The sequence below is a fragment of the Eurosta solidaginis genome, unplaced genomic scaffold (assembly GCF_040869045.1).
Source record: "Eurosta solidaginis isolate ZX-2024a unplaced genomic scaffold, ASM4086904v1 ctg00001099.1, whole genome shotgun sequence".
Classification (NCBI taxonomy): domain Eukaryota; kingdom Metazoa; phylum Arthropoda; class Insecta; order Diptera; family Tephritidae; genus Eurosta; species Eurosta solidaginis.
This window is the reverse complement of record NW_027136968.1, coordinates 81,708-92,985: the sequence shown is the minus strand read 5'-3', so window position 1 is coordinate 92,985 and position 11,278 is coordinate 81,708.

Below are 11,278 nucleotides of genomic sequence, written 5' to 3'. Positions count from 1 at the left end.
TTTCATCGAGCCTTGATATGTGTGCAAAGTTTCAATCAAACTTATGGCCATTCAAAGAGGTAATAAGGCCAATGGACCTTATGTCACCACACCATCACATTAATGCATTGTCATCGAGCCTTGATACGTGTGCAGAGTTTCAATCATGCTTATGGCCATTAAAAGTGGTAATAAGACCAATTGACCTTCTGGCCGTTGACCTTATGTCACCACACCATCAATTTAATGCATTTTCATCGAGCCTTGATACGTGTGCAACGTTTCAATCAAACTTATGGCCATTCAAAGTGGTAATAAGGCCAATTGACCTTATGGCCATTGACCTTATATCACCGCATCGCATTTCATCGAGCCTTGATACGTGTGCAAAGTTCAATCAAACTTATGGCCATTCAAAGTGGTAATAAGCCCAATTGACCTTATGTCACCACACCATCACATTAATGCATTGTCATCGAGCCTTGATACGTGTGCAAAGTTTCAATCATGCTTATGGCCATTAAAGTGGTAATAAGACCAATTGACCTTATGGCCGTTGACCTTATGTCACCATACCATCAATTTAATGCATTTTCATCGAGCCTTGATACATGTGCAACGTTTTCAATCAAACTTATGGCCATTCGAAGTGGTAATAAGGCCAATTGACCTTATGGCCGTTGACCTTATGTCACCACACCATCACATTAATGCATTGTCATCGAACCTTGATACGTGTGCAAAGTCTCAATGAAACTTATGGCCATTCAAAGTGGGTAATAAGGCCAATTGACCTTATGGCCGTTGACCTTATGTCACCGCATCGCATTTCATCGAGCCTTGATACGTGTGCAAACGTTCAATCAAACTTATGCCTGCGTGTTCAAGTGTGGTAATATGGCATGTGACCTTGTGTGTGTGTGTGCTTATGGCCGTTGACCTTATTGTCACCACACCATCACATTAAGGTATTTTCAGTCGTACTTTGGATACGTGTGCAAAGTCTCAATCAAACTTATGGCCATTCAAAGTGGTAATAAGGCCAATTTGACGCAGTATGTTGACCGTATGGTCACCGCACGCTTTCATCGAGCTTGATACGTGTCGCAAAGTTCAATCGAAACTTATGGCCATTCAAAGTGGTAATAAGGCCAATTGACCTTATGGCCGTTGACCTATTTCACCTTATGGCCGTTGACCTTATTTCACCACACGTCACATTAATGGCATTGTCATCGAGCTTAGTGTGCAAAGTTTCAATCAAACTTATGGCCATTTTGGTAATAAGACCAATTGGCCTTATGCGTTGACCCTATGTCACCACACCATCACATTAATGCTTTGTCATCCGTCCTTGATACGTATGCAAAGTACTATAATCAGACTTCTAGAAACCGGTGAAAATTAAGCTCAAAGATTCCGTTACATAGATACAGGTCAAGCTAATAAAAGCGTGTTAAAAAGGGCTCCAGTATGCTCTTTCGTAGATGAGCCATGCATCCACTTCTATCATTAATAAAGGAATGCGTTTCTCGCATTATGTGCAAGGTTTCAAATCTATGGCCATTTGGGGTGGTCATAAGTTCAATTGACCTTATGTCCGCTAAGCTTATGTCACCACACCATCACATTAATGCATTGTCATCGAGCCTTGATACGTTTGCAAAGTCTCAATCAAACTTATGGCCATTCAAAGTGGTAATAAGGCCAATTGACCTTATGGCCGTTGACCTTATGTCACCACACCATCACAATAATGCATTGTCATCGAGCCTTGACACGTGTGCAAAGTCTCGATCAAACTTATGGCCATTCAAAGTGGTAATAAGGCCAATTGACCTTATGGCTGTTGACCTTATGTCACCACACCATCACATTAATGCATTGTCATCGAGCCTTAATACGTGTGCAAAGTTTCAATCAAACTTATGGCCATTTAAAGTGGTAATAAGACCAATTGGCCTTATGCCGTTGACCCTATGTCACCACACCATCACATTAATGCTTTGTCATCAGTCCTTGATACGTATGCAAAGTATCAAATTAATCAGACTTCTAGAAACCGGTGAAAATTAAGCTCAAAGATTCCGTTACATAGATACAGGTCAAGCTTGTTAAAAAGGGCTCCAGTATGCTCTTTCGTAGATGTGCCATGCATCCACTTCTATCATTAATAAAGGAATGCGTTTTTCGCATTATGTGCAAGGTTTCAAATCTATGGCCATTTGGGGTGGTCATAAGTTCAATTGACCTTATGTCCGCTAACCTTATGTTACCCCACCATCACATGATTGCATTTTCATCGAGCCTTGATATGTGTGCAAAGTTTCAATCAAACTTATGGCCATTCAAAGAGGTAATAAGGCCAATTGACCTTGTTGGATCACCCTAATAGCATTTATAGCAAATATTAAAAACACTTATTAAGTAGCTGCTAACTACTTTCAATTTATACTAAACACACTCTTTGTAAACATGTTCATACACACACACACACACCTAACATTAAGCATTAACTATTGAACTCATTCTCAATCTCACTTATGCTTTTGGTTGTACCTACAAAATTTGTTTTCCAATAAATCATTGCAAATCATCATCTTAACGTGAACGGTTCGTTTTTGCATTTTAGTCGCTGTATATTTATATTCGCGGGCAAGTATATATATACCCACTGGTCAACAGTCGCAAACCCCCACTACCTAAGTTTCATATAACCCAGGAAAATCCTCCTTAGTTCAACATTTTGGCGCCCAAACGTGGAGCTTGTGTGCAACTTCATAGTCCAGATTGGGAGTTAACAACCGTCGAACATCACAACAACAACCGCCGATCCCGCAGTCAGCAGTTCATCGGCCGTAATTGTACTGTACATTTCCCGTGGACAATCGGCAGCACTGTATACAAATAATCATCTGTACATGTAAACCGTTTGCCGCTATCAACTGCCCTTTGGAAATCGTATGTATGCATAAAATTATTATTTTTGTCACAGCCACCTTTTTGCATTATTTGAGTTTGCATTCATATTCGCTGTTGCGGTTCATTGCAAATAATTTTTTTGTTGATTGCTGCGCCGCTAGCGTATACACCCACGTCTAAGCTGACGTTGCTCTGCTCGTTTCGTCATTTTCGTTGTTGATTGCTGCGCCGCTAGCGTATACACCCACGTCTAAGCTGACGTTGCTCTGCTCGTTTCGTCATTTTCGCGTGCCCTGCCTACGTCATCACTTGACTAGCAGCATTTTTCTTCGCAATAAATATTAGCACAACCCAGCAGACAACTGAACAATCATTCAGGTCGTATACCACGTCGCAAGTCACCATGTCCCTAGAAGAATGTAAACGCAAGCGCTCCAATATTAAACGAAATATTTCGCGTATAAAATCCATTGTAGAGGCAATTAAGGATACGGATGAAAATCCGGCGCACGCCGAACTCCAATGTCGACTAGGGATTTTGGAGTCCTACTTCAAACAAGCACTTTCCGTGCAAGCAGACATAGAGGATTTAGACCCTTCCGATAACGGTCGAGCTGACTTAGAAGACAGCTACTTGGCTGTAAAGCTCAGCATACAGGCACGACTTGGGGATGATGGTAATACCACAGTAAATTATACTGATACGGGTACACCTGCACCTGTCGTTACGTCGTCGCATCTCCCAAGGTTGTCGCTGCCTACCTTCAGTAGAGACTACGCTGAGTATAAGAACTTTATAACGTCTTTCACTCAAATTATCTCACGTGAGTCTCGACTATCAAATATAGAGCGTTTTAACTACCTTTTATCCTGCTTGAAAGGCTCAGCCCTAGAAACAGTGAAGGCCTTTCAAGTAACCAGTGAGAATTATCCCAAGGAATTAGACAGACTCAAAGAACGATTTGACAATCCGACTTTGATATTTTTAGAAGGAATCGCTTCACTTTTTACGCTGCAGCCAGCAGACAAGTCGAACGCTCAGCAGTTGAGAAGTCTCGTAGACAAAGCATCCGCTATCTACAGCTCGCTGGAATCACTGGGTACAAGCTCCGAAATTGCGCAAGCCATGTTGATTTATAAAGTTATGGGCAAATGTGACCAGCAGACTCGCAATAAATGGAACGAGTCCCTCGACTACAAATCCCTTCCGACTTGGTCCAAATGCTCGCAGGTCTTAGAACGCCACAGCCAGTTTTTGCATTCATCTGATTCGTCAGTCAAACGCAAGTCAGAATCTGGCAAGCATAATCGTGGGACGAATAGCAACCAGCAATCATCGTTTGCTGTATCCAGTTCCAATTGTGTTCTCTGTGCCAGCTCCAAACATAGACTCACTGGTTGCCCTACATTCAAGGAGATGACTTCAAATCAGCGCTTCGATACAATGAAAACGCATGACTTATGTATCAACTGCCTTGGCAATGGGCATAGATTAGCTCAATGTCCATCAAAAAGTCGCTGTCGAATATGCAAAAAAGGCCATCACACGATGTTACATCATGGCAATTCATCGCAAGCCACGTCATCGACACAGCAACCAACACCAATCACGCATATTTCGCAGTCTGCTGCACCGACTTGGCAATCAACAAACGCTACTTTTAGACCTCAATCTTATGCCGAACCGCATTCTTCGCAAGCTGCAACACATTCGCATATGGGAACGTCGGAAAGCGGGCAAGTAATACTAGCAACGGCAATGGTTCTAATCAAGCACGCAACCGGTGAGTACATACTCGGCAGGGCTTTGCTTGATTCGTGTTCGCAAGTGAATTTCATCACGGACGACTTCGCCCAAAAACTTCGTCTTGGTCGTGAAAAACACCACGTTGGAATACGTAGCATCGGAAGCTCACTTACAAACCTGAAGGCACGCACAACTACAACCGTCAAGTCACGGACATCGGACTTTAATTTGTCCCTACAATTCGGCATTACAACGCACATCGCCTACCAACCGGATGCTGAAATCGATAATTCGAGATGGAACCTTCCACGCAACACAACTTTGGCAGACGAAGAATTCTTCAAACCACGCCGCATTGATCTCCTGCTTGGGACAGAGGCATTTTTCGAAGCGCTTGCAGTTGGCCAAATCCGGTTAGGAGCTAATTTACCAACATTACAAAAAACGTTGTTCGGGTGGATCGTGTCTGGCCGATATCAGCAAGAGCGTCAAGCGAATACATCTACTTGTTTGATGTCATGCGAAGACTCCATCGACGACCAATTACAGCAGCTTTGGAAACTCGAAGCTGTCAACGCACCACACAAGCAAATTCAACCGGAGCACAGCATATGCGAAGACCACTTTTTAGCCAACACTTATCATGATGCCACTGGACGCATAACCGTAAGTCTGCTTTTCAAAGATAGTCCTACTTGTCTGGGGAACTCTTTCGAAATAGCGCGTCGTCGATTCATGTCGGTCGAGAGAAGGCTATTAAAATCGCCTGAGATTAGATCGCAATACATATCATTTATGGCCGAATACGAAACTCTCGGCCACATGTCCATTGTTACAAACCCGATTCTAGATGAATCTCATTTTTTCATACCACATCATTGTGTCTTTAAGCCCAGCAGCGAATCAACAAAACTTCGTGTTGTGTTCGATGCTTCATGTAAGACGACATCGCAAAAATCATTAAATGATTTACTACTAGTTGGACCAACAATTCAAACAGAGCTGTACATACTTTTGCTACGTTTTCGCTTGTTTCGATACGCCATAACCGCAGACGTGACAAAGATGTATAGGCAAGTACTTTTGAATAATAATGATCGTAAATACCATTATATTCTTTGGCGAGCTTCGCCAGATGTAGAACTCCGTACGTATAAGCTAAATACCGTCACATATGGAACAGCTTCAGCACCATACCTTGCAGTGCGCAGCCTACACTATTTGGCAGACAAATACATGCACGAGTTCCCAGTTGGTGCTCATGTGGTAAAGTCGTCTTTCTATGTGGACGATATGTTGTGTGGAGCTGACGATGTTGACGCCTTGAACACAGTAAAAACTGAAGTAATTTCTGTACTCAAGCGAGGCAACTTTCCTTTATCCAAATGGCACTCCAACCACCCAGATTTCAGAGAATGCCAAACTTCAAAGGAGCTCAACTTTACAGAAGACTTCGTTACCAGCACACTTGGTGTAACATGGAATCAACACAGTGATATGTTTTTATTCGCTTTCTTACCAAAGCAAGTCCATACTGCGGTTACAAAACGTACGATCCTTTCGACTGCATCGTCACTCTTCGACCCACTCGGATTGCTGTCACCACTTCTGATCACATCCAAAATCATATTGCAAGAATTGTGGCTTTTAAAGCTCGATTGGGACGAGTCCGTTCCACAAAACCTGCAGCAAGCTTGGAACAAATGTCTGTTATCACTCGGTTTGCTAACAACGCTTGCGGTGCCTCGTTATTGCCTGCAGCCGAACACATGCAATCTTCAACTCCACGGCTTTTGCGACGCATCAATTCGAGCATATGGTTGCGCATTGTATTTGCGCACCGAAGATGCCGATGGGAATATTGCTGTTCACTTACTTACATCAAAGTCACGTGTGGCTCCAGTCAAAAAACAATCGCTTCCGAAACTCGAGCTCTGCGGGGCGCATCTTCTCGCTCAACTGTACAATAAGGTAAAAAACATTTTTTCAAAGAAACCAATTTTCGCATTCTTTTGGACTGATTCGCAACTAGTGCTTCATTGGCTGCAACAACACTCGGTGACATTGTCAACGTTTGTAGGCAACAGAGTCTCTGACATACAGGAGTTAACAGCGAAGGGCCATTGGCGATTCGTGCCAACTCAACAAAATCCCGCAGACTTGGTATCTCGCGGCTGCACTGTCGATGACTTGAAAACATCGAACTGGTTTTCAGGTCCACGGTTCCTTCGTGAAGACGTGGCGAAATGGCCTGCTAAAGGAGAAAAATTCGACGTAGATATTAACATAGTCAACACTGAAAAGCGAAAAAGCTTGTTTGCTGCCATTGTAGAAACAAATGACATCCTAAAAACCATCGAGGAAGTTAGCTCATACATACGCTGTCTTCAACTCGTTGCTTGGATGTTTAGGTTCAGTGACATATGCAGAAAAAGGTCCAGACAAACGACTTCTTCGCCAACACCTCAAGAGCTGCGGCATGCATTATATTCTATCGTTTGGATGATTCAACAGCAGCACTTCGCCGACGACATCCGATTGATCAGAAAAAATCTGCCATTGAAAGGCACCTTAAAATATTTAACACCATTTTTAGACAATTCAAGCGGCTTTGAACTTATTAAGGTTGGTGGCCGATTGGACAGCGCAGATCTACCGAACGATCAAAAGCAGCCAATCTTACTACCCAGCAACTCGCAATTTGTAACAAAATACGTTCGCTACTTACATATGCAAAATTATCATGCAGGCCCCAAGGCATTGGTAGCCCTAATTCGACTCCAATTCTGGATAGTCAACGCTAGAGACGTCGCTCGCCGCATTGTTCGCGCGTGTGTTCATTGCGTCCGCTACAGACCAAAGCTGTTGCAACAGATTATGGGACCGCTGCCACCTGCACGTCTCACACCGTCTCGTCCATTTGAACGCTGTGGGGTCAACACATACTTGCGGATTCGGGGAAAGCCACCCAACAAGTCGTATCTGGCCGTATTCGTGTGCTTGGTCACCAAAGCAGTTCATATTGAGGTAGTATCGGACCTGTCAACATAGGCATTTTTAAATGCACTTAAACGTATGGGTAGTCGTCGAAAAATGCCATGCGATATATATTGCGATAACGCTACGAATTTCGTCGGAGCAGCCAATCACCTAAAGGAGCTTAAGCAATTTCTGTTTAATCCTGATATACAAAAAGAAATTTTCAAATGTTGTTCATCAGACTTCATTAATTTTCATTTTATTCGTCCCAGGTCACCTCATTTTGGCGGGCTCTGGGAAGCAGCCGTAAAAAGCGCAAAGGGTTTGCTAAATCGCACGTTAGCAAACACCAAATTAACATTTGAAGAGCTAAGTACTGTCGCTGCTGAAATTGAAGCTATACTCAACTCTCGTCCACTATCGCCGTTGTCTTCAGACCCGAACGATTTCGGAGCTCTTACTGCTGGACACTTCTTGGTTGGTGAGTCCCTACGTGGTTTACCTGAGCGCTGCCTGGAACATAAAAATCTATCTAATTTGGATCATTTCGAGATGATCTCCTCAATTAAACCACGATTTTGGCGTCGTTGGTCCAAAGACTACATTAATGAACTCCGCTCACGGGTCAAGTGGACGACTCCTGAACCGAATCTCAATGTTGGAGCCCTAGTAATAATTCACGACGACAATTTGCCACCCTTGCGCTGGAAACTTGGTCGCGTCGAATCTACAGTACCTGGTAAAGATGGTCATGTTCGTGTTGCGCACCTCCGTACTGCTAATGGGTCTTGTTGCCGCCCGATACACAAATTAGCTATCCTACCTGTAACTTGAAGAGGGTTCCTTCAACGGGGCCGGGATGTTGGATCACCCTAATAGCATTTATAGCAAATATTAAAAACACTTATTAAGTAGCTGCTAACTACTCTCAATTTATACTAAACACACTCTTTGTAAACATGTTCATACACACACACACACACCTAACATTAAGCATTAACTATTGAACTCATTCTCAATCTCACTTATGCTTTTGGTTGTACCTACAAAATTTGTTTTCCAGTAAATCATTGCAAATCATCATCTTAACGTGAACGGTTCGTTTTTGCATTTTAGTCGCTGTATATTTATATCCGCGGGCAAGTATATACCTACCCACTGGTCAACAGTCGCACACCCCCACTACCTAAGTTTCATGTAACCCAGGAAAATCCTCCTTGGTTCAACAGACCTTATGTCACCACACCATCACATTAATGCATTGTAATCTAGCCTTGATACGTGTGCAAAGTTTCAATCAAACTTATGGCCATTCAAAGTGGTAATAAGGCCAATTGACCTTATGGCCGTTGACCTTATGTCACCACACCATCACATTAATGCATTGTCATCGAACCTTGATACGTGTGCAAAGTTTCAATCAAACCTATGGCCATTCAAAGTGGTAATAAGGCCAATTGACCTTATGGCCGTTGACCTTATGTCACCACACCATCACATTAATGCATTTTCATCGAGCCTTGATACGTGTGCAACGTTTCAATCAAACTTATGGCCATTCGAAGTGGTAATAAGGCCAATTGACCTTATGGCCGTTGACCTTATGTAACCACACCATCACATTAATGCATTGTCATCGAGCCTTGATACGTGCGCAAATTTTGAATCAAACTTATGGCCATTCAAAGTGGTAATAAGGTCAATTGGCAATATGCCGTTGACCCTATGTCACCACAACATCACAGTAATGCATTGTCATCGAGCCTTGATACGTGTGCAAAGTCTCAATCAAACGTAGGGCCATTCAAAGTGGTAATAAGGCCAATTGACCTTATAGCCGTTGACCTTATGTCACCACACCATCACATTAATGCATTGCCATCGAGCCTTGATACGTGTGCAAAGTCTCAATCAAACTTATAGCCATTCGAAGTGGTAATAAGGCCAATTGACCTTATGGCCGTTGACCTTATGTCACCACACCATCACATTAATGCATTGTCATCGAACCTTGATACGTGTGCAAAGTTTCAATCAAACCTATGGCCATTCAAAGTGGTAATAAGGCCAATTGACCTTATGGCCGTTGACCTTATGTCACCACACCATCACATTAATGCATTGTCATCGAGCCTTGATACGTGTGCAAAGTTTCAATCATGCTTATGGCCATTAAAAGTGGTAATAAGACCAATTGACCTTATGGCCGTTGACCTTATGTCACCACACCATCAATTTAATGCATTTTCATCGAGCCTTGACACGTGTGCAACGTTTCAATCAAACTTATGGCCATTCAAAGTGGTAATAAGGCCAATTAACCTTATGGCCGTTGACCTTATGTCACCACACCATCACATTAATGCTTTGTCATCAGTCCTTGATACGTATGCAAAGTTTCAAATTAATCAGACTTCTAGAAACCGGTGAAAATTAAGCTCAAAGTTTCCGTTACATAGATACAGGTCAAGCTAATAAAAGCGTGTTAAAAAGGGCTCCAGTATGCTCTTTCGTAGATGTGCCATGCATCCACTTCTATCATTAATAAAGGAATGCGTTTTTCGCATTATGTGCAAGGTTTCAAATCTATGGCCATTTGGGGTGGTCACAAGTTCAATTGACCTTATGTCCGCTAACCTTATGTCACCACACCATCACATTAATGCATTGTCATCGAACCTTGATACGTGTGCAAAGTCTCAATCAAACTTATGGCCATTCAAAGTGGTAATAAGGCCAATTGACCTTATGGCCGTTGACCTTATGTCACCACGCCATCACATTGATGCATTGTCATCGAGCCTTGATTCGCGTGCAAAGACTCAATCAAACTTATGGCCATTCAAAATGGTAATAAGGCCAATTGACCTTATGGCCGTTGACCTTATGTCACCACGCCTTCACATTAAAGCATTGTCAGCGGTCCTTAATACGTGTGCAAAGTCTCAGTCAAACTTATGGCCATCCAAAGTGGTAATAGGGCCAATTGACCTTATGGCCGTTGACCATATGTCACCACACCATCACATTAAAGCATTGTTATCGAACCTTGATACGTGTGCAAAGTCTCAATCAAACTTATGGCCATTCGAAGTGGTAATAAGGCCAATTGACCTTATGGCCGTTGACCTTATGTCACCACACCATCAGATTAATGCATTGTCATCGAATCTTGATACGTGTGCAAAGTCTCAATCAAACTTATGGCCATTCAAAGTGGTAATAAGGCCAATTGACCTTATGGCCGTTGACCTTATGTCACCGCACCGCATTTTCATCGAGCCTTGATACGTGTGCAAAGTCTCAATCAAACTTATGGCCATTCAAAGTGGTAATAAGGCCAATTGACCTTATGGCCGTTGACCTTATGTCACCACACCATCACAATAATGCATTGTCATCGAGCCTTGATACGTGTGCAAAGTTTCAATTAAACTTATGGCCATTCAAAGTGGTAATAAGGCCAATTGACCTTATGCCGTTTAACCTATGTCACCACACCATCACATTAATGCTTTGTCATCAGTCCTTGATACGTATGCAAAGTTTCAAATTAATCAGACTTCTAGAAACCGGTGAAAATTAAACTCAAAGATTCCGTTACATAGATACAGGTCAAGCTAATAAATGCGTGTTAAAAAGGGCTCCAGT